The sequence below is a fragment of the Mytilus californianus genome, unplaced genomic scaffold (genome assembly GCF_021869535.1).
Source record: "Mytilus californianus isolate M0D057914Y unplaced genomic scaffold, xbMytCali1.0.p SCAF_3, whole genome shotgun sequence".
In the NCBI taxonomy this organism is placed as follows: domain Eukaryota; kingdom Metazoa; phylum Mollusca; class Bivalvia; order Mytilida; family Mytilidae; genus Mytilus; species Mytilus californianus.
In genome coordinates this window covers 37,798,898-37,820,985 of record NW_026262679.1, presented here as the reverse complement: position 1 = coordinate 37,820,985, position 22,088 = coordinate 37,798,898, and the positions used below count along the sequence as shown (strand labels likewise).

Genomic DNA, 22,088 nt, shown 5'->3' with positions numbered 1-22,088 from the left:
CTTCTCCTGTTATGTGGCTGTTCTTACTCATATTTTAAAAAGTTTTAGACAAAACTGGTCCGTGTTGATAAATCATCGTAACAATCCGTTAAACAGAATGCTCTGAAATCATCTAAACAAATTTCGCAAAAATGAATGTTTCGCAAAATCGAAGAAAAGACAAAGTTTCTTAAATATAGTCGTATGTTTAATAACTTCAAAGTTATGTGTAATGAATCCATAGATCATTGATGATGTCACGTTAAAAGTTAATTTAAAATTCATTAAACCGCGGTCTAATGATACAGAACCGATATATAAAAAATATAATAAATTATTGACGTATAATTATTGTAAATTTAGACTAAAGGTTTAACTAAAAATAATTCTTTGCATTTAAACGATAATTAATGATTATCAAATGACGTCATGTTGTTATTATTTTTGTCCTATTTTCCACCCTGTCTGCATTTTCAGAATATCAATATATCAATTATAAACATCTATACGTATGATAAAAACATTTCATCTAAACATGACGTGAGTAAATAATCGTAAACATTGAAGAAAAATAATCAAAATTTCTTCAAATTAACTCACTGGCGAAGGAGCCGGGGAAGGCAATACTATGTCTCCCCCACGTTTTAGCAAAGAAAAAAATATTGGAAATGATAGAGGACACTGACTAACTCCTATATATATTATTAGACTATATATAGAAAAGCTTTTTTTTCTTTTATTTGCTTGTCACTTGTCATACCACTCCTACGCCACTATAACTTTAATAAATGATTGTACATCATTCTTCTATTTTGTAAGTATCAAATTTTAAGTTATTTTTTTTTTTAAGTGATAATTACCTCATGGATCACTATAGTTGCATTGGTCATATTATGAACATCATCGAAACATTAAAAACCTAACAACATGCGCTGCAAAATGTACATAATTTGGTGAGAGTAACTTACAATTATTCTACTATCATATTTATATTTCCTGACTGGGTTTTGTCTTAACCTAGCTGTTACAGAATTTGAGATTATTCAACTTTTTGTTCAACAAATGTTTGCTCTTAATGGTGTAAGCTAGTGTTTAATCTTGGGTCATATTTATACTGGATGATTTGTAAAGATATCAATATCACAATCTAAAAATATACCTTTTCTTCTTAGCTTTCTTAATTTCATAAAATAGCATCCTAACATTACGTATAGCTGCATAAGCAATGTTGAATCAGATAAAATTTTCTGCTTGATAATTATACCTCTTTTTGTTTAAGACTCTATGTTATGCCAATTCCTTGATCTGCACGACAGATTGTTTTAATATAAATGTTTACACGAATAACCCATTTTATTGTTGCAAAATATGCATAATTTCATCATAGAATTGGTTGTTCATGGACACATTTATATTAAAACTACACACGAAACCTAGAAAATAAAACTACACACGAAACCTAGAAAATAAAACTACACACGAAACCTAGAAAATAAAACTACACACGAAACCTAGAAAATAAAACTACACACGAAACCTAGAAAAGACAGTAGTTTACCGATGTTTAAATATCGCATTAATTTCATTAGAATATACATTTACCATGAATCGCAGATATCAAGGTGACAGTTGAAAAAATATTAGTGCAAAAAAAAACTGACAATACTATAACCAAAAATCGTTACCAACAATAGTCAGAATTACCATACACAAAAAACTAAAGACAGAGCCACACAAACCTCTGTCAACAAAACCCGGGGAATTCACAGGTGTTCCGGAGGGTGTAAGCAGATCCTGCTCCATTAGTGGCACAAGTCCAGTCGCTCATGAAAAGTAAAAATTCCTTGATTAGGTCGCATTTTGTGACGTCATAATATGCATACATCACCTTTAAGTTCGACCAATGAAAACCGCACCAACAATCAAAATGAAGAAGTGGCAGCTAGAGGACGTGCAATCGACACTTTTCATACCCGTACACTGGAGTTACTTTGAATTGTTTTCTGCAACAGAAAAGTAGCATAAACGAAACACAGTTTGCTGTATCGTATATTGTTATGATGCAACGTTCATTGCTACTCTAAATCTGTCATTTAATAATGTTGTTTGAAAGGCTGGTGGTTAATGGTGCAATTTTAGTGTAATATCCGGTGTACTGAGATACACAGATACTGTAGATCATCTTCGAAAATTCGAATACTCTATTATCAGTTTCAAATCAGTTTTGGGAATAGAATGGGTTTACATATACATTTAAGCTATCGATTAATACTGACTGTGCAAAAAATTATGAGTTGGCACCAGAATAAAGATCAATATTTCCTAAAGTAAATACAAGATCTGATTATTTTTGTATTTTGATATTTCAGTCTTAAGTCAATATACCATTGAGTTTTAACTCACCAAAACGGTTTTTACGAATACTCAACAATAAAAATTCTTAACAATCTCTGTAGTGTAAATTTAGAATTTTCTGAGAATACAGTGATGATTGCGGTGCCACTTTACCCAGTTGACTTATATCTTTTATGCCAAGGGGTGAACAATTGATTACTTGAAACATGAGTTGTCCATTTCTCATATTTTACATTTCAGCAATGATATCAACAACGATTAAAGGACTGGTATTTTTCACATTTTCATTGCCTCTAATAATCAATAACTTCTACACAGAGATAGAACTATGGATAATGCCATTTACTGTTATGTTTAGACTAGAATCATAGAGTCAATGATAAAGTAAAGCTTTAATGAATTAATGGATCTGCAATCAACAAAAGTATCTCAAAGCAGACAGTGCCATTAGCAAGATAACTTAATGTGCTTGATGAACGAGGGCCAACATCCACAGTCCAATATTACTAATGACAGAGAAAGTAAATAATAAATTTTGATATGTGCATTTGTGATTCCTCCGGTGTGCATTAGGTAATATTGCATTTTGTCAATTACTTTGAACCCATCTCAATTATCATTCCTATTAAGATGATCAGAAATAAATCGATTTTTTATTTTCTCCCTCTTTAAATGATGTTGCTGTCACTTTTAGCCATAATAGCAAAATCGTGTTAAATGCTAAATGCATGTTATTTGTATATGCTTAGTGGGAAACCATGTAAAATACTTAGATGTAAAAAGCGTGTTTGTTGGACGTGTTCCCTCTAGGAAATGCTGCTTAATGGATGTGGCCTTTCAGGATATTAGCAAAATTGTTTATGCTTTAATGTTAAAAGATTCTACATCAAATAAATTTTTCACTTCCAACCAAATGACGATAGATAAATGTTGGATAGTTTAAGGTGTATAGCATATTTTTCATTTATAAAATATGTCCTGCTTTGCTTTGAATAAAGCTTTCGTAGATTCCAGCAATTTAGAAGTAGCAGCACTTATCAAAGTTTATCAATTCGCTAAACATTTATAACAGGAATCATTTGGAAAATAAATAGTTTACTACAGATAAAATATATTTCTTTTAACAGAGAGAAGTGTTTCTATTTTTTGAAGGAATATCCTGATGTTTTAAAAAGTGCTATGAAAAATGTGAGGATAAATTTTGAAAATTCTATGTAAAACGATGGCTTCAAAATAAGCATTAGCGCTTTGCTTAACAGCAAAACGAATTCTGAAAGCTGGATCTAAATTTTCCAGCCGAGTGCTCCTCAGACGAAGATGTCACCAAAGACAGATTATATTCTTTTGGGATATTGTAAGCTACAGGTAATATTTTATTGATCAGTGTCTCAGATATTTTATTCCTTCTGGAATAACTTGCAATGTGCAATTTACTTTTAACAAAATTAGCTGTTAATGAGACACACAGGATTAATTATAACTCCTATGGTGGAATGGATTTTAATATAAAAAAGAAAGTAATTTCAATTTGAATGGCATAACCCGCACAGTTGATTAAAAATTTAAAAAATGCCATTCAATATGTATTCTTTTTATTATTATAATATATATATATATATATATATATATATATATATATATATATTCTTGGATATAAATAAAAAATACATTACGTACTTTTTCATCACCTTAATCATATTCAATATTCCCTGAAACAATAAAAACTTTCAAAAACTAAGTTTATATTTTACATTTTTATTGTATAAATAAAATATAGTAAAACAGTTATAACTTCAATTTCTTCAACTATTTCTTGGCTTTCAAATATTTGGCTTTGAGCGTGCCTGACGAAGGTAAATCAAGAAAAGCGCTTCGAATGCATGTAAATTTATAAAGTGTTGTTTTTCATTTTCATAAAATTGGTGACACAATGGGCGTCTGATAATAAGATTAATGGTTTTACAAGTTGTGTACACTAATATATATACTTAGACATGTATTACAAGTAGAACAAAATTGTCCATATGAACATCGGAATTACATGTTATTTTCATTTCTCGGTAATATTATTGTTTAAACTAAGGAAAATAAGTTTTTATATGCCTCGATACTGGACGTCTATAAATATATCATTAAACATTTAGTATTAACAAAAGTATAAGTACTAGGTGAAAAATAGTAGTTTACGGGAAAATTTGATTTCAAAATGACCTTTCATATTGAAACATAGCTTATAGGCGTTCTTATATTCAAACTAAACGTTTCATTTTTTTTTATAAATCTCATGTGAATCAAATCTCATGCTTGATTTGATAAATTTTGGGAAAGCAATGTAAAAGTTATACATGTATATATTTACGCGGTTCCGTTCATTTTGTGTACAATGTTTGTGTAGAATATTCTTAAGTATTTCTCCATTGACTAACCTGTGTTTCCATTGAAAAGACACTATACATAAGATGAAAAAAAGATGCGAATATATTTTTGAGTGGTCATATCAAATTTAGCGCGAATACATGCATTCTTTCAAGATTTTCAGAGGTAAACCTATAGGATGTCCTGGAATAAAACATAAAACTAATATTTTTCCATTACATAAGCTGAGACTCTTTAATAAATTTTTAAAACGGAGAAACTTAAATATAGAAGATATATTCCTTTTAAAACTCTGAAACTATGACCATTTTTTCAAGGCAAAATAACTAATATAAATGCATTTGTGCCAAATGATTATGACATATGTTAAAAATTCCGAAAACGATAGGGGTCGTCTCTCCATGTTTGGCTTCAATATGTTTTTCCACAGATATTGATCTGCTATTTATATTTTATAATAAAAATAATTTTTTAACAGAAAACGCTTTAATTGTCAATTTTATTTACCCTTTTTTCAATTTGTTTACCGTTCCTGATGACGTTAACCAAGAGAATCGCTTCGGATGCACGAAATATATTACGTGTAATTTTCATTTTATTAGTTATGACGTATATATGACGTCACAGTGACAAAATATTTGACATTTTTGCATAAATAAGTGCTTAGCATATATTAAATGAAATTAATACTCTCTTTTTTTAAACGTTATTCGATAAATAAATTGCATCTATCATACCCCTCCCGGAAAACATTTTATATGTTTTATATTCCGGCAAATTTTTACAGCAATATTTGAAAACAATATTTTGCTCATTTTTTCTAAAAAGTTGCTTAGGTCGTTGTTTCATAAAACTCTTTGGTGAATGGAGATTTGAGATCCTGAATATGACAGCTTTTAAATATTTTTAACCCCATAAGAACTAAATATGTGTACAAAAAATATGCTGACAAACAAGGCAACTATCAAACACTCAGTTATATATTTGCGCGAAATGTTTAATTTTACTACACTTCTACTTTCATGTACATAGGTTGTATCAAAGATTTGAAACATAAATTAAATACATAACCGCATTACAAAATGGTTTTAGCAATTTCAGTGTCAAAATATATCAAAAACATGCATGTGGCATAAATCCGTGCCATCTTTTCAATGAAGATAATGTATCTGTATATATATATATCTAAAAAACTTTATAAACTAGAGTTTTAAAACTTCGTATTTAATAAATCCCATGTTTTTTATATAGATTTATTTTATCATTTTAAAAAGAAGAATAGTTTAAGAGCATATGTTGCATTTGTCTTTCATTGAAAACTACGGTGTGGTTTATGATGTTAAACTTTTTATGTACATGAGACAAATCACATGAAATATAAAGATGTTATATATATGCGTGTTACATGCTACATCGTGTTAGAAAAGAAAATATATTTGATAATCTGTTAATGCATTGATTCATAATTGTTTCGTCATTGTGCATATATTCTGGTTTGCAGGTTACAGAATTATCATATGATTACTGTACCGGATGGAAGACTCTTTTGTGATTATACCATTGACCATGCACAAATCTTTAGAATAATCTGAAGGAGTTACACTGAACTGCTTCCTCCCTTAAAATTATAATAAAAAAATCCCTACAATTGACATTTCCGAGGTGAAGTTATCTTCAGCAAGGTTTGGTAAAAAAGAAACACTTCATTTTTTCAATTCAGTTTTTAATAGATAGAGCTGACCATGACGGATACTTGTATCAGAAGGTAGAAAACCGATGTATGTTCAAATATCACAAGTCTAAGTATAACTAAACAGTTAAATATGGGAGGATTAGTGGTCGGTATTACAAGCTCTCTAAACGCAATGAGACCTAATATGTGGACAGATTAGCCATAACGTATGCAAAACATGCTTACAACTGAAAAGAAAAGCAATTTCTGTTGATTCAAATTCGTCTTATTAAAAGCTAGTAATCATTTTCAACTAGTTGAACCTAAATAGAATCAAACATCAAGTTATTTATATAAGAGTGTAGATTTAGCACCATCCAAACCTGTCATTGAAAAAAAATCTGTACTATATGTTGGCATTGGACGTTATCAAAGGGTTGGGCATGAAAGGACTTAATTTGACCCTAAATATTGAACTGTCTAATATCATGTCTAAATAAAACTATTTATACGATCTGTCAGATATTTTGAGATATTTACGAAAGTTTGACAACAGTTTTCATTTCCTTTCTTCAAATCAATAATATATGACAATGTTTATTGCAAACAATTCAAAGTTTCTCTTATATACAGTACCATAGGTACATTATTCAGTACTTTGGGCTGACAAGACAACAGCGTATAAATAAGATGTTATGCTGAATGTTTGTTTATCAAAAAGGTTTTGCATTTCAGTGAAACTGAAACTCAGTTCCAAAACAGCAATAGTGAATAAGCAATGACAAGAGTCAATAACCACTTACTGAACTCTAATCACTCCCAGGGACAAAATTAAAAAGTTTTGACAATTATCAAAATTCTACAAAGAGTGTAGATAATATGCTTAAATCATTTTTGCATATCTCCATAAAGGTAAAATATTAATTAAGCGCTACACATATTGCTGTTTGATACCTTATTTGTCAAGTTTACAGGAGAGATTGGCGCTTTACATAGAAAAAATCTTCTAACATGGTGATCATTCGAACAATTGGACTGACATAGCCGTAAATGGGTAAATAAACTCATCAATGGGTACATGAACTCAGCAAGTAAAGGCAATGAGTTGGACTATAGGTTTGAGGTTCAATTTATCTATGTATATTGACAAAATGAGATGTGGTATGATTGCCAATGAGACAACTATATATATATACATATATATATATATATATACACCAAAGTCAAAATGACAAGGATGTCACTACACCATGAGCATCTGATACGGCGGACAATTTACAAGTACATGAATACTGCCTTTATTCAATCTTCAAGAAAGTCATATTGGAATTTCAAAATATAGTATAACATCTGATATATTTTGAAATTTCCAATTTACAAAATATATCTATAACAATAGTTAGACTATGTTGGATGTTTTGGAGTACTTTCCATATTTTATGAATAGTATTTCTTCACACACAACTTCGTTTAAAATTTATAATGTTTTTAAATGATTGTCTATTGTGTTGTAGAAGTGTTGTTCCAAAAGTTGCATGCATATACTCAAAGGACCGTTTAAAAGTTCCTTAACAAAATGTAGTGTCCGTAACGTTTACCAATTTATCAAAGATCTAGCAAGATCCTCCAAGCATGTTTTTAAATCCAAACAGGTATTTTTTTTTTTAATTTTCATTACTGAGGTAAAATATAAAGAAGCGCTTAAATAGAAATAAAAAAACGTGGATGATTATAAACTAAATTTATTACATCTACTTTACTGCAATTTGAGTGCTAATGAAAACACTATATATTGTATGTATAATTAAAATTCGTGTTAATATAATGAAAATTGCTTTTTTATAAGTATTTATCATATTGTTATTGTAAGCGGACAGATGTCCCATATGATAATTTAATGTTTTTGCTTGCATCAATCCTCCTCTTTACAATGAAAACCATCTGGAGATATATTTATGAAGTGTAATTGAGGCTTTCTTCAAGTGATACTTAACTTTAACAACTCTTGTTCATAACACACTTCATCATCTTTTAGTTTAAATCTGCTGCAGATTTATTTTCCTCTTCAAAAATTGACGGGGCACAAGTTATCATCATTTTGTCAAAATTATAACTTAAAGAGGTAAATCGAACGCACCTGCGCCACGTGATTTAGTGAGATCTAATTTTACGAAACTAATTCTTTATAAACAAACTATCTGGTTTTGAATCATTAGTGAGGTGTATTTGTAATTATCGTGAACTATTAATTATACAATTTACGACAATAAATATTACGACATTAGACTGGACATTTTTTTTTCTTCAAATCAAACATTAAAATTTGGTCTGTTTAAAAAAACCTATCACTTATATTTTTATTAAGTGCATTATTATCATAGTAGCATCTGTATTGTAATATTGAGCGTAAGTCAGAAGAAATATCCCGTGAAATTTTTTCTGGATTTTGGTTAGTTGAAAACAAAACAAAAAACAACATAAAATCATGATAAATCATTTCTATTTAGCTAAAGATATTTAAATATCTTCCCCTGTACGATGTAATGAAATAATGTCCTATTTGGGAAACAGACACAATACTTAACTTGTAATATTTTTTTGTTATTAGATAACATTTCCGGTGTATTCCAGGTGATTAAGGGTGGGTTTCAGCTGCTACACTAAGACACTTATCCCATAGTTTTAATGGTATCTTGTACTGGCTTTCCAAGTTCAATTACACACATGCAGGATTCCAGACACAGCATGTATTTAAGAAATAAGTTGTTTTTGAATTGATCATAAATCTAAAATATTTGAGGTAAGATTTTGTATATAGAATTTGAATAAACTAAATGTGCTTTGAACAGTAGAATCTATACAAAACTTACATGCAGATTAAAACGTACATGTTGCTGTTTCAATTTATATATATATATAATGACTATATATGCAATCCCGGTAACTTTTCATTTATAAAGACTAGTTGTTAATAAATCGGAAGCATCTTATATAAAACATATTCAATCAATAAAAAAAAATTAATTTACAAAAAAAAAGGTTCATTGGCGGATCCAGGGAGAGTGTTCCGGGGGTTGTAATCCCCTTTTTTCAATTTTAATTATTATTATTTTTTGAATTATGTGAACGTTTCATGGTGTTCCGGGGGGTTGTGACCCCCCTTTTTTCGATTTTTATTATTATTTTTTATTATCATTATTTTTTTTAATTATGTGAACGTTTCATGGTGTTCTGGGGGTTGGAACCCCCCTTTTCAAAATGGCTGGATCCGCGCCTGGAGTTCTAGGATTGATTTAATTGCTTTGATTCTCAAACAAATTTGTAGGGTGACAATTAAAAAGTGATGACAAATGGACCTGTTTTTTTTTCGTAAAGTAAGTTTTTTTTTAATTTAGCTGAATCTTATTTATTGTTCTGTTTATTGACTTTGTTAAATAAATACCGGAAATAAATGTAAAAAATGATTATCTTCATTTAAATTGATTGATTAATATAATAAATATAGTGAGAAATTCTATTTTCCTATTTCTGGGTAATTTTCGATGAGGGTTTTTGAAGTGTGTCACTCAATATTTTTCTCCACACCAATTTGTACTAATGAGTTTTTTATTTGGCATGTCGATTTTCCTGAACAATAAACAATAATTTCATTGTGTAGTACATTGTATTTCTAATTCAGTAAAATAATATAGAAATGCCATTTGAATATGAATAAGAGAAATGTATTTATCTATAATGCCAAAAAAACTCTAAATATCCTCGGATGGGCTAACTATAGACAAAGATTTTAATGATTGCGTGGTAACAAAACTGTAATTATACCATTGATACAATGTGTTTTACTAGGGGATATAGATAATGCATGGTAAAGATAAACCGATACGACAAACAAATAGAAAACTCAAAATTTCATCCACTAACGCAATCAGTGCAGTGTTAGGTTTCAAAACGATGACACAACCAATATACATCCCTCGAGACGTGAATGTTTTAACTCTATTCGAATAAACACATAAAAAACCTTCAATTTGAAAAAAGCAACCATTACTGGGCTCCCACGACGTCACAAATACGAAGCATGACCAAGTTCAATTTCCCGTTATATGTCGGCAGTGATGAATGGCCATTATTTATTGGACCTTTGCATGCAGATAGGGACGAGACCATTCTAAAAAGGAAATGTTCTCAATGCAGTTAGTTTTGTTTCCTCGTTTTGGTGGTGAACAAAAAAGGTTATGACGCTAATAAAAGACTTTTATAGAGATAACGATCGTAACAATTTGTCACGTGCAGTTCTTTAATTTTATTTATTTGCCTCGGGAGCAAGTAAGGAAACATAAGTCAAGTTTATTAGCCATCCGCTATGGTAATAACACGCTTGTAGACTTTTTTTGGTAATCTTAAATGCAGCAATCTTTGTCACATGATACGGTTACTATAATATGCATACAAAGGAACGTGGAGTATATGTCTATGAGAAAGTCACCCAATGACACAAAATAGCAAAAGACATCACAATAACAGCCGTGGACAAAGTTTTGTTGCTCGGGAGAAATAACAATGATTTTGCCAAAAAATATGCATTACATTATGTTAATTTAAACAGTATATAAATGTATAATTTAATTAATTTTCTAAAATATGATTATATTACAACTGCATGTATATTTAACATATTTGTTTTAGTTAACGCCCCATTATACTAGTTGCAAGGCAATATAATATATGAGACAGACCCCAAAAACACCATTTTCAGAAGGTATGTGTTATAGAGTTACAATATGACAAATTAAATGAAATTTGGGGCGGGGCTTAAAACGGCCCTTATCGTCCCTTGTCCATTCTATGCAATATATGAAGCTATAAATCGCACGAGTCTAGAAAAGGGGTCGGTCAAACAATATTCAAACCAAATTCACATCCATGTATAGTCAGGGTTTTACATATTATTTAACAGTAGTGTCTATTTTCAACATTAAGCTTTCTCTTCTACCCTTAACAATTTACTATTGACGGAAATATACATTTCTTCAAAAATAGAATATGCACTTATTTTGGTCTAGCCATAAACAATTTAAGGTGTTACAATATTTTGTTTTATGATTATATTTTCATGGGGAGAAGTTTCGTTGAAAGAGTGAATTTCAGCTCACTTGTGTCAAACTGATCAATATCTTCGATTGTTAAGAGATATACGAGAGACACTTGCTTTGTTATAGGCATGATTTTGTTGAATAATGAACAAAGTGCACTTAGAAACTCACTTAGGCAGACTTGACTTAAAGCGGTAGTGGACATTTTGATATTATATGTATTATTATTTGGATCTTTATAGGTACTAACTTTCCATTGGGGAACTGTGAACATCGTTCAAAAACGAGATGTAGCTATATTACGGTATGCACTTTGAAACATTGAAATTCATAACTAGTTTTTGATATAAAAAAAACTTTATTATTCAGTTGATGGTTCAACCGTCATGTGCCGTCAATTTCATGGTACAATTTATGAACTTATAGTCATTTACTTCTTGGTAAAGAAATAATGTCTTCTTACGCAGCAATATCAGTCACTGTACTGTTAAAAAGATTTTATAGATAACAACAACATTAATTATGAAAGACATTGAAAATTGTGAGAGAAAAAAAATGTTATAGAAAATAAGATAACAGAAATACAGGCTTTTGCATACTGAGTGTTTGTGTTGTTGGGGGTTCTATCTCATTGCCGTTCACTATATCTTCTTTTTTATACGAACCTTTTTGCTCTTGTAGAATGTACATGTTTATAATGGTATTGTTTTCTTTTTTATCGATGCATGTAATAATATTAAAACCATATTCTGCAGATCCAATTTCTGTCAAAAATATTTAGATTTACATCTAATTGCGTAATTGACGGTTTTGTCTGTACTTGAAAATCAATTGTGCTCTGATATCAAATACACGTTGCAACAATAATGATAGTGACTATATTATCTGCTGTGTTCTCCGGGGGTCGGATAACAATCGCTATTTCTACACTTCTTAGTTTGAAGGTTAAGTTCGACCATCTGTCAGGACATTTAAATCACTCGATGAAACACGAGGCTGAGTAGAGACCACGTGTCCAGAGTTAAATCATAGAATGTAATACGTTTTTCCTAAACAGGTATCCGGAATTTATCTTGCAGTTGAATTTAGAGATATAATTGAACAAACAACCCAACGTCATATTACCTTGCCAAAGACACGTGTATTAAGATGAGTTAGAATCCTGTACGTGGTAATTATCCCTCCTACCATTGTGATCCATTTCACGCATGCCTAGGTCGCCACCAAACATACCCGGTTGCACAATGAACAGTCATAAAACTGGGAAACTGTGATTTAAAGATATTCTGTCTTAAACATCCAGAAATCGCTAATTACAGGAAGAAAAGATAAAATCTATGGTATGGTTTGAAGAACTCATTTGATCAAGTATTTCCAGTTTGTCTTTGTTTAAATTGCTCAGTCTTTACACTATTTTTCTGTGTTGTGTTCTGTAGACTGGTGTTGGTAGTTTTTCGGTTTCGTTGCCATGACGTTGTCAGTTTATCTTCGACTTATATATAAGTGTATTATCCCTTTACAAGAATAAGCATTCTAAACTAAAATCATGAAACGAAAAAAAAAAACCATTTTAATATTCTTATATACAGTGTGAGACTCAGAGGGAGATAGAGAGGTTGATATTCCTAATAATAATTCAAAGCTTTCGGTTTTTCCCTTGTCTACCGAATTTTAAAGTTTTTTTCTTACCCACTTTAATATACTAATCAGTATTGGTTTTTATCAAACAATATTTTTATTCATAATGAAACATTGTCATTCAGAATAATTATACCAAATAGATAAAATAAGAAATAATCCTCCCTTAACAGACTGTGTATAGTGAATACAACTGCTAAAAGAGTGTAACAATATTGGAAGCCTCAGACGTAGCTGTTTGCGTGGCCTTTTATAGATTTTTTTGTTTATGTAAACACCCGAGTTTGAAGCAATCAATATTCCAGAAATCATACACCATTAATTTTTGGTTTGTCTTGTTAGTCAATGAACGTTTTGGTTTTTGTATATATCTGTAGTTGTTTTTTTACGCTGCCCCAGCAACATTTACTGGAAAGAATAATTTGTATATAAGACACATAAGTTTGCCGAATATGCACTGAATTAACATTGAAAATCAAATGACTGATTATTGGATGACAACAAACACATTTTTTACAATTTAATCAAATTGAAACATCCATTAAATGATTAACTATGTGATGAAATTTCAATTCGCGTGCAGCTACGAATTTCACACCATTTCGTGTCTGAAAACATTGTCCCTTGCTGCAGTATCATTCCAATTTTATTTCCATAACGGGCAAATAGTTTAATTAACTTTATGATTTTTTGCTATCTTTTTCTATCATGCAACATGCTTCTATTGTTTATGTTTCTGAAAATCGGTAAAAATATATATTTTTTAACAATTGAAGTTGTCGTCTGTAATTGGAACGAGATTAACAAGATAGCAAGACAGAATATCCCCGAGAATATAACAGGATGCTCAACCATCTGTTGGTATAATTTTCATACTTTCCCCGATGTTTTTGTGTTTTTCATTATGACCAGCATCATAATATAATTATTATAAACATAAAAGAACAAAAAATAATTGTAGCAATTTTATTTTGCAACTTGATGCCACGCCATTTGTTAATCTGAAGTGAATCTAAAAATGACTAAAGGGCGTAAGATTATTATTAGTACCAAACTTGTGTGTTGGTCATAGATTATATTTCGGACTTAAAAAAGACAATTATAGAGAATAACATTGAAAATGTCTGACAAGTATTTAAAAGTTTGTTTAAGTTTTAATATAAATAACAAGATGTACGGTTAATACGAATTAGGCAACAATCCATTATATGTCCTGAGAGACAGGATTTCTTTCATAATAAATCCTACGACTAAAATTAATAGTAAGTTATACGTAAAAGCTCATTACTTACGACTTATTTTTCTCGTAAGATATTTTGAGAAATTTATCAGCATAAACTGCTGGTGAACAATTTATACCATGCATGAGACGACCATGCACCCATTTGATTTTCAGGATCAAAGGTCAAATTACTTGATTAATTGGTCAATTTACTTCAACTTTATTTGCTCGATTCATATTAGGAGAGGAAGACCACTATTGTTTTCGGGTAGAAATATCTAAGGCTGATGCTTATAGACAGTATCAACATCTTACATGCTATACAGTTTGGTCAATCTTCTTCAAACTTGGTATTTTTACATAAAGAATAAGTATTTCAAGACGGCATTTTTGTACAATGCCATGCATGGAATACGCATTAGATTATATGTGGCGACGAAAATGTAAATACATGAAAGGAAATCAATGAACATCTATCCCCTTTTTTAACACAAATTAATTTTTATATATAAAAAAACAGATTTCCAGTGTTAGGACACTTTGTTGTCTACAAAAACATGATATAAGGTGCAAATGTAGGATAAATGTCAATGAAAAGCAACCAAACGAACATGCACAAGTTGGCTGAGAGACATCTAGATGTCTTAAAGAATGGACAAGCGTACACTTATTGTTTAATATAAAAATAAGTAGATACGGTATAATTGCCAATTTAACAACCATCCACCAGAGCTCGAAGGAAGTGGATGTAAACAACTATTGGTGTAACAAGGAGCAAACCTCATACTGTTTAGTAAGCTGTAAATAGCAACACCATGACAAAATGTGAAAGAATTTAAAAATGAAAACCAACAAACAATAAACTTACTGTCTGCATATACATCCATGTAGTACTACATGCTAAAGGAGTTAAAACGATTGCATGACCTTGCTTTAAAGATGTTTTCTTCATTGATTTACGCCTTTTCAAAACTTTACCCTGGGATTTAAGGAGGTATCTCATTTTATTGTTTGTTTAATTGGCCTCCTTAATTACCCCACATTCACTCCGGATACCTAGACTCTTGTGATATCGTGTCGTCTTACAAAGTTCTATGTTCTCATACGTGACTGGGCTAAATAATATTTAGATTTTTTGCTATCATCTTGTGTTATCTTATACTTTTTTGATGTTTCAACGAGAAATTTATAACTTGTCGTGAATTCACATCATACAAAGAACTGCGATTACAGAAAATTAATTTCCGCAATTCTTTATCTGAACGAGACCTATTTGGGAAAGTCAACAAATTCCTGATTTTTGATGACATTTGTCTTCCAAATTATAATCACCTAATTAAGAAAAGAAGCAGAACAGAAATTGTAATTGATGATACGATACATTCTTACAAATAATAAAATGAGAAATTATTTATCTATCATAGTGAACTGTCTGTCATGGTCAGAACAGGCGAAATTAATTTATTGCAGAACAAATTAAACAAACACAATGAAAAATTCAGAACTATGGGAAAAACTTGTACAAAATGATTTCTCCCTCAGGTTTTCCTGGTCTTTATTTTTTAATCCAAATGTCTTTGATAATTGGTTTTGTTCGCTTAATGTATTTTTTTTCTGGGTGGTTATTGACTTGGGGTATGGTAGTGTATGGACAATTGTCTCTCAATAAAGACATTATATGATGACGTCTAGATCTAGGCTTTTTCTATGGTTTTTAGTGAGATTGTTGTCTCATTGACCATTACCTATGTCTCAGTTAATTCATACATATCTTTGTTTCACCTTATTGAAAAACAAATGTACCATAAGGTATCATATATTCACACTGTCTGAATTCAATACAGAATAATTACTTCAAACCTTCAATGATAACGTATCGAAAAATAAATACACAAATGCTTAAACTGACTGACAATTTTTATCTTGAATAGCGTATAACTGTGAAATGTTAAGTGAAATACCCTTAGATTTTTCAGGGCAATACGGTTGGTCAATTCCATGCATATGTTGATAACTTCGAACCGCGATTGGGCTATAGATACAAAAGATATAAAAACTGTATATATTCGGTATTGATTTGAATAATTCAGATGGCTGTGCAGGATGTATAATTAATTTAAATATGCAGCTCCATCTGATGGAATAGCATTGCCAAATTTTTGACCAATATATCTTATTCCAGTAACAGTCAAATATACAAATTTCGTCAAGAAGACCAACTTAAAGAACCCACCAGATAAAGTATTAACAATAATACCGAACTCAAATGTAATTTCAAAAACGGGGTGACCATAAAAACTGACTAAATCAATCGTTAGACTAACTTATTTATTGTTTAATTTGATCTCGTCGTGAATATGCATAAAACATTTTATGTTAGGCGTTAAGCAAACAACAGCAACGGTGATGATAAATTCAGGCAACCTGTAGTTGTTTACCGATGTTCAAGTATTATAAATCGATTAAGAAGATACAAAGTATGTTATAAAACAAAAACTGAGGAACCTCCAAAAAGGATCGAGACCGGGGGTATGGTTTGTCAATTCTATGAATATCTTTAAAAAGTTCTGTAAGACAATTCTTAATATACATATGGTGCTTCTGTTTTGGCATGACTCATATGATACAACATGTCTGTAAATTTCCAGTTCATAAAAGCTCTACGGTTTTAACTCCCTAAGGCAAAATTGATCTTCGACGGTTGTCGCTGTTCTGTTCAGACTCTTCTAGATTTTGTGCCCTCTCGACGTTTGTCCTTTTTTGATATCCGACTTTTTGGTATCCAGCCAACATGATGAAGGGTATTCAAGAAATGTGGAATCTTATCACATGCTTTTAAAGGAAAGTATGATATGTTATAAAATAAGAAGAAAATGATACGAAAAATGCCATCAAAAAGCATGAGTTAAGAAAAACAGATAATATATACCATGGCCAAAACGAAAAACGAAGAAAAGTCAACCAACAGTCCAAATAACACTGTTCAAAAAACCAACGACAGAGCGACACGAACCCCACCAAAACAAGGGGTTATAAGTTTTATACACATGTTAAGTTAGTCAGTTCTGTGAATATGTTGTTAGTCAGTTCTGTGAATATCTTGTTAGTCAGTTCTGTGAAAATCTTGTTAATCAGTTCTGTGAATAGCTTGTTAGTCGGTTCTGTGAATAGCTTGTTAGTCAATTCTGTGAGTATGTTGTTAGTCAGTTCTGTGAATATGTTGTTAGTTAGTTCTGTGAATATGTTAATTGTTAGTCAGTTCTGAGAATATCTTGTTAGTCAGTTCTGTAAATATGTTAATTGTTAGTCAGTTCTATGAATATGTTGTTAGTCAATTCTGTGAATATGTTGTTAGTCAGTTCTGTGAATATGTTGTTAGTCAGTTCTGTGAATATGTTAATTGTTAGTCAGTTCTGTGAATATGTTGTTAATCAGTTCTGTGAATATCTTGTTCGTCAATTCTGTGAATATGTTGTTAGTCAGTTTCTATGAATATGTTGTTAGTCAGTTCTGTGAATATGTTGTTAGTCAGTTCTGTGAATATGTTGTTAGTCAGTTCTTGTTAGAACAGTCACAAAAAGGTGCCCTTCTGTCTTGTTATTTTTATTTTTATGATGATTTTATTTTTTCAAATCACAATTAACCAGAACTTTGTATTGAAAAGAAAATCCACATAGTTCTCGCGAATAACTTTCCAAACACTGATGGCTTTCTCCTCGGAAACTTTTTTTACATGTTGTATTTAGAGGGAATGGTTGGTTCTATCTTCACTGTTTAAACTCATACAATGTAGCAATGGACGAGTTTATATATACAGTTTTTGCGTCCTGAGCGCTTTCTTGGATTAATCTTCATCAGGAACGATCAACCTAAACATTTGAAGGCCAGGGTAAATACGTTACAACGTTTGGGGCTATATGACCAAAAAGGACCTAAACAGAATAGTTTTAAAAGTATAAATATCCATGCATATATATATATATATATATATATATATATATATATATATATATATATATATATATATATATATATATATATATATTACAACGCGTTACTGCTTTCAACACATTTATAATACATTTTAATATCATTATTTCTTTTTTCAATATAAATGAAGCATTTATCTAAAAAGTATTGTTACTTAAATGATTAATAAGTCTGTTATCCATATTAGCCTGAAATTATAGAAGACGAAAGTTTTATTAAGTAAATTGAACAATAAAATCTTGTTAATCATGTATTTTTTTGTTAAACAAGTCTTTTTCATTTTTCATAATATTCTCGTTTAAAGGTAATTTCAAATATTACTTCTGATTAAAACCGAAAATATGACAACTAATTTGTCCTACTGCAGAATTATATTTTATGATGGTAATTTTTCTGATAAGTTTTTAATGGGTTATAATACAGCTACTGAGATATGTTGATTTCCCAGGGTAGTGGACCCGGGTGACGAACTTAATAATTCACAAAAGTCTGCTATTTTATCATCTCTAACTATCCAACAATCATAATCTATTCTTCCCAATGCTGCTATAAACATAGAGACATGGTTGTTTATACGGCGCTGCATTATAAATTCTGCTTTGTTACTGCATAAGGCATACTATTTGCGCCAATAAATAGCCATCATCCTTGTGTAATTCTGAATGACAGAGACTGTTTGCTCTTGTGTGAATGACTCTGACACCATGCTGTATATATATATATATATATATATATATATATATATATATATATATATATATATATATATATATACGTTTTGTTTAAATATACTTTTTCACTTTTTTGGTCTTTTGGAAAATGTTGTTTGTGCTGAGAGACCCCTCTACCAAGAAATTTGTTTTGCATGTACACGTATAAAAAATGCGGTTTTTATCCAACGCAATCATAGGTTTGAACGTTGTTTTCAATTTAGACTTGTATATATGGTAAATTATATGGCCTTCCAAATACCGTTTCGATTCCTAACATCACTGAAGAGACATTAATTGTCGAAATCCGGATATGGTGTACAAATTTTTGCACCTCATGTTTGCGGTATACCATCTTTTCCGCAAGTTTATTGTTTTCTGTTTGGTATTAAATTAATAATAAGATCGATTTTGTTACATCTTGTGATCCGTTTATTTGGCAATCGCCAATGGCAGTCAGCAGGGTTTAAGAACATCAGTTGTTCGACCTGCTAGTCAAATGCGTTTTGTTAAAATATACTTTTTCACTCATTTGGTCTTTTGGAAAATGTTATTTGTGCTGTATTTAGACCTCTCTACCAAGAAATTTGTTTTGCATGCACACGTATAAAAATTGCGGTTTTTATCCAACGCAATCATAGGTTTGAACGTTGTTTTCAATTTAGACTTGTTTATATTTTTTCGTTTGGGCTTGTATTATATTTGCCTTCGGGTTTATACGATCCGTTCATTCTATTTTGACTCTTTCAAAATTCAAGAGTCTATTCTAAATTGTGGTAAATTATATGGCCTTCCAAATACCGTTTCGATTCCTAACATCGCTGAAGAGACATTAATTGTCGAAATCCGGATATGGTGTACAAATTTTTGCACCCCATGTTTGCGGTATACCATCTTTTCCGCAAATTTATTGTTTTCTGTTTGGTAATAAATTAATAATAAGATCTATTTTGTTTCATCTTGTGAACCGTTTATTTGGCAATCGCAAATGGCAGTCAGCAGGGTTTAAGAACATCAGTTGTTCGACCTGCTAGTCAAATGCGTTTTGTTAAAATATATTTTTTCACTCATTTGGTCTTTTGGAAAATGTTATTTGTGCTGTATTTAGACCTCTCTACCAAGAAATTTGTTTTGCATGCACACGTATAAAAATTGCGGTTTTTATCCAACGCAATCATAGGTTTGAACGTTGTTTTCAATTTAGACTTGTTTATATTTTTTCGTTTGGGCTTGTATTATATTTGCCTTCGGGTTTATATGATCCGTTCATTCTATTTTGACTCTTTCAAAATTCAAGAGTCTATCCTAAATTGTGGTAAATTATATGGCCTTCCAAATACCGTTTCGATTCCTAACATCACTGAAGAGACATTAATTGTCGAAATCCGGATATGGTGTACAAATTTTTGCACCTCATGTTTGCGGTATACCATCTTTTCCGCAAGTTTATTGTTTTCTGTTTGGTAAGAGATTAATAATAAGATCTATTTTGTTACATCTTGTGATCCGTTTATTTGGCAATCGCCAATGGCAGTCAGCAGGGTTTAAGAACATCAGTTGTTCGATCTGCTAGTCAAATGCGTTTTGTTAAAATATACTTTTTCGCTCATTTGGTCTTTTGGAAAATGTTGTTTATGCTGTATTTAGACCCCTCTACCAAGAAATTTGTTTTGCATGCACACGTATAAAAATTGCGGTTTTTATCCAACGCAATCATAGGTTTGAACGTTGTTTTCAATTTAGACTTGTTTATATATATATGAAAAACTGTTTCCTTTCGTATGCAGCTTTGGTGCCCAGGAGCACACTGTTCACTGCAAAGTGTATTGGTATATATGCATGTATAGTATTGTGACTTCGTAGTTGCAGATAAACTCGAAGTGGTTTATTGTTCATTGTAAATTTATGATGCATTGCATGTTTATGTATTCTTTAGTGACGATAGGTGAATGATATACGTCAATGTGACATCAACCCTATAACCCATTCAAAGATAAAAATATAGGGCATCACATGTGGTGGACTAATATATAATCCAAAACAACCATGCATGCCCTTCATAAAGGTTCCTGCCATGAAAGCATGCACATCAACATGCATATATGTGTATGATATTGATGTTTGGTTAATATTTTACGAGCTATCGTCTTTGAAATCGTTTTCAAATCATTATCGAAATTCTAATCATCGAAACGAAAACAGTGTACGTCAGATTGGCAGATTATTCGTGCCATTTTGAAATGCAGATTTTTTTTTTTGTAATCGTTTGAACGATAGGGGATGAGTTGTTGAAAAGTTTTTTAACGTGCTGAAACTATTGAACTCTCCCTACACGAAAAATCCCCATTCTGACCGAACGTGACTCCGTATTTATGCATCCAAATCATCATAAAGGAAGCCATTCTTTCGTTTGGCTATTACTGTCGAATGGGGAAGAATTCTTCGGGTATATATGATAAAGACGTTGAAATAAATCTCTTTAATCATTTAGAAACATTTTGAAGATCCTATAAAACTCTACCACACGCCTTTTTTGCCAATACAGTTTAGAAATTAATTCGGAGCAGAATTATGTTTTGTCATTTCCATGTATCACTCTATTCTATAATTGTATTTTGAACTGAAAACAAAAACCAAAAGATTATATGCACTCATTATGTTTTTTATATGATGGTCAAGATAGTGGATAAATATACTGACTATCAGAAGCACATCTTGACTTGGCTATAGGTATTGTTTACACGGATTAACACAAACGTTTTGGCATCTTCAGCAAAAATAAACGTGTCATGCAACTTCATCGTAGAACCATGTGCTGCTTCTATTCTTCGAAATAACTTCTGTTCAGACATAACGTTCTTATTATTTCATTATTATTGATTTCATGAGAGCCGGAAACTATTTACCTTATTGCTTCTACTGTTAAATTTATCGTCGTAACATTTTATTTGCCAATAAACTATTCTTAAATTTGGTTCTATTGCAATATGTACAAGAAATAAAAGTTTATTACATAACAAAAGATTTCAACCTATACCTTTTAAACATGCATG

At 30.8% G+C, this 22,088-nt stretch overlaps 1 protein-coding gene across 1 annotated transcript in view; it reads left to right on the top strand.

The window, feature by feature from the left end:
• Nucleotides 1–3,054: 3,054 nt before the first annotated feature.
• The window catches only part of LOC127734505 (insulin gene enhancer protein ISL-1-like), a 35,623-nt gene continuing 16,589 nt past the window's right edge, over nt 3,055–22,088 (top strand). Inside the window, exon 1 of the mRNA XM_052244411.1 lies at nt 3,055–3,699. The gene's annotated coding sequence lies outside the window, so the exon portion shown is untranslated. The remainder of the gene's footprint in view (nt 3,700–22,088) is intronic.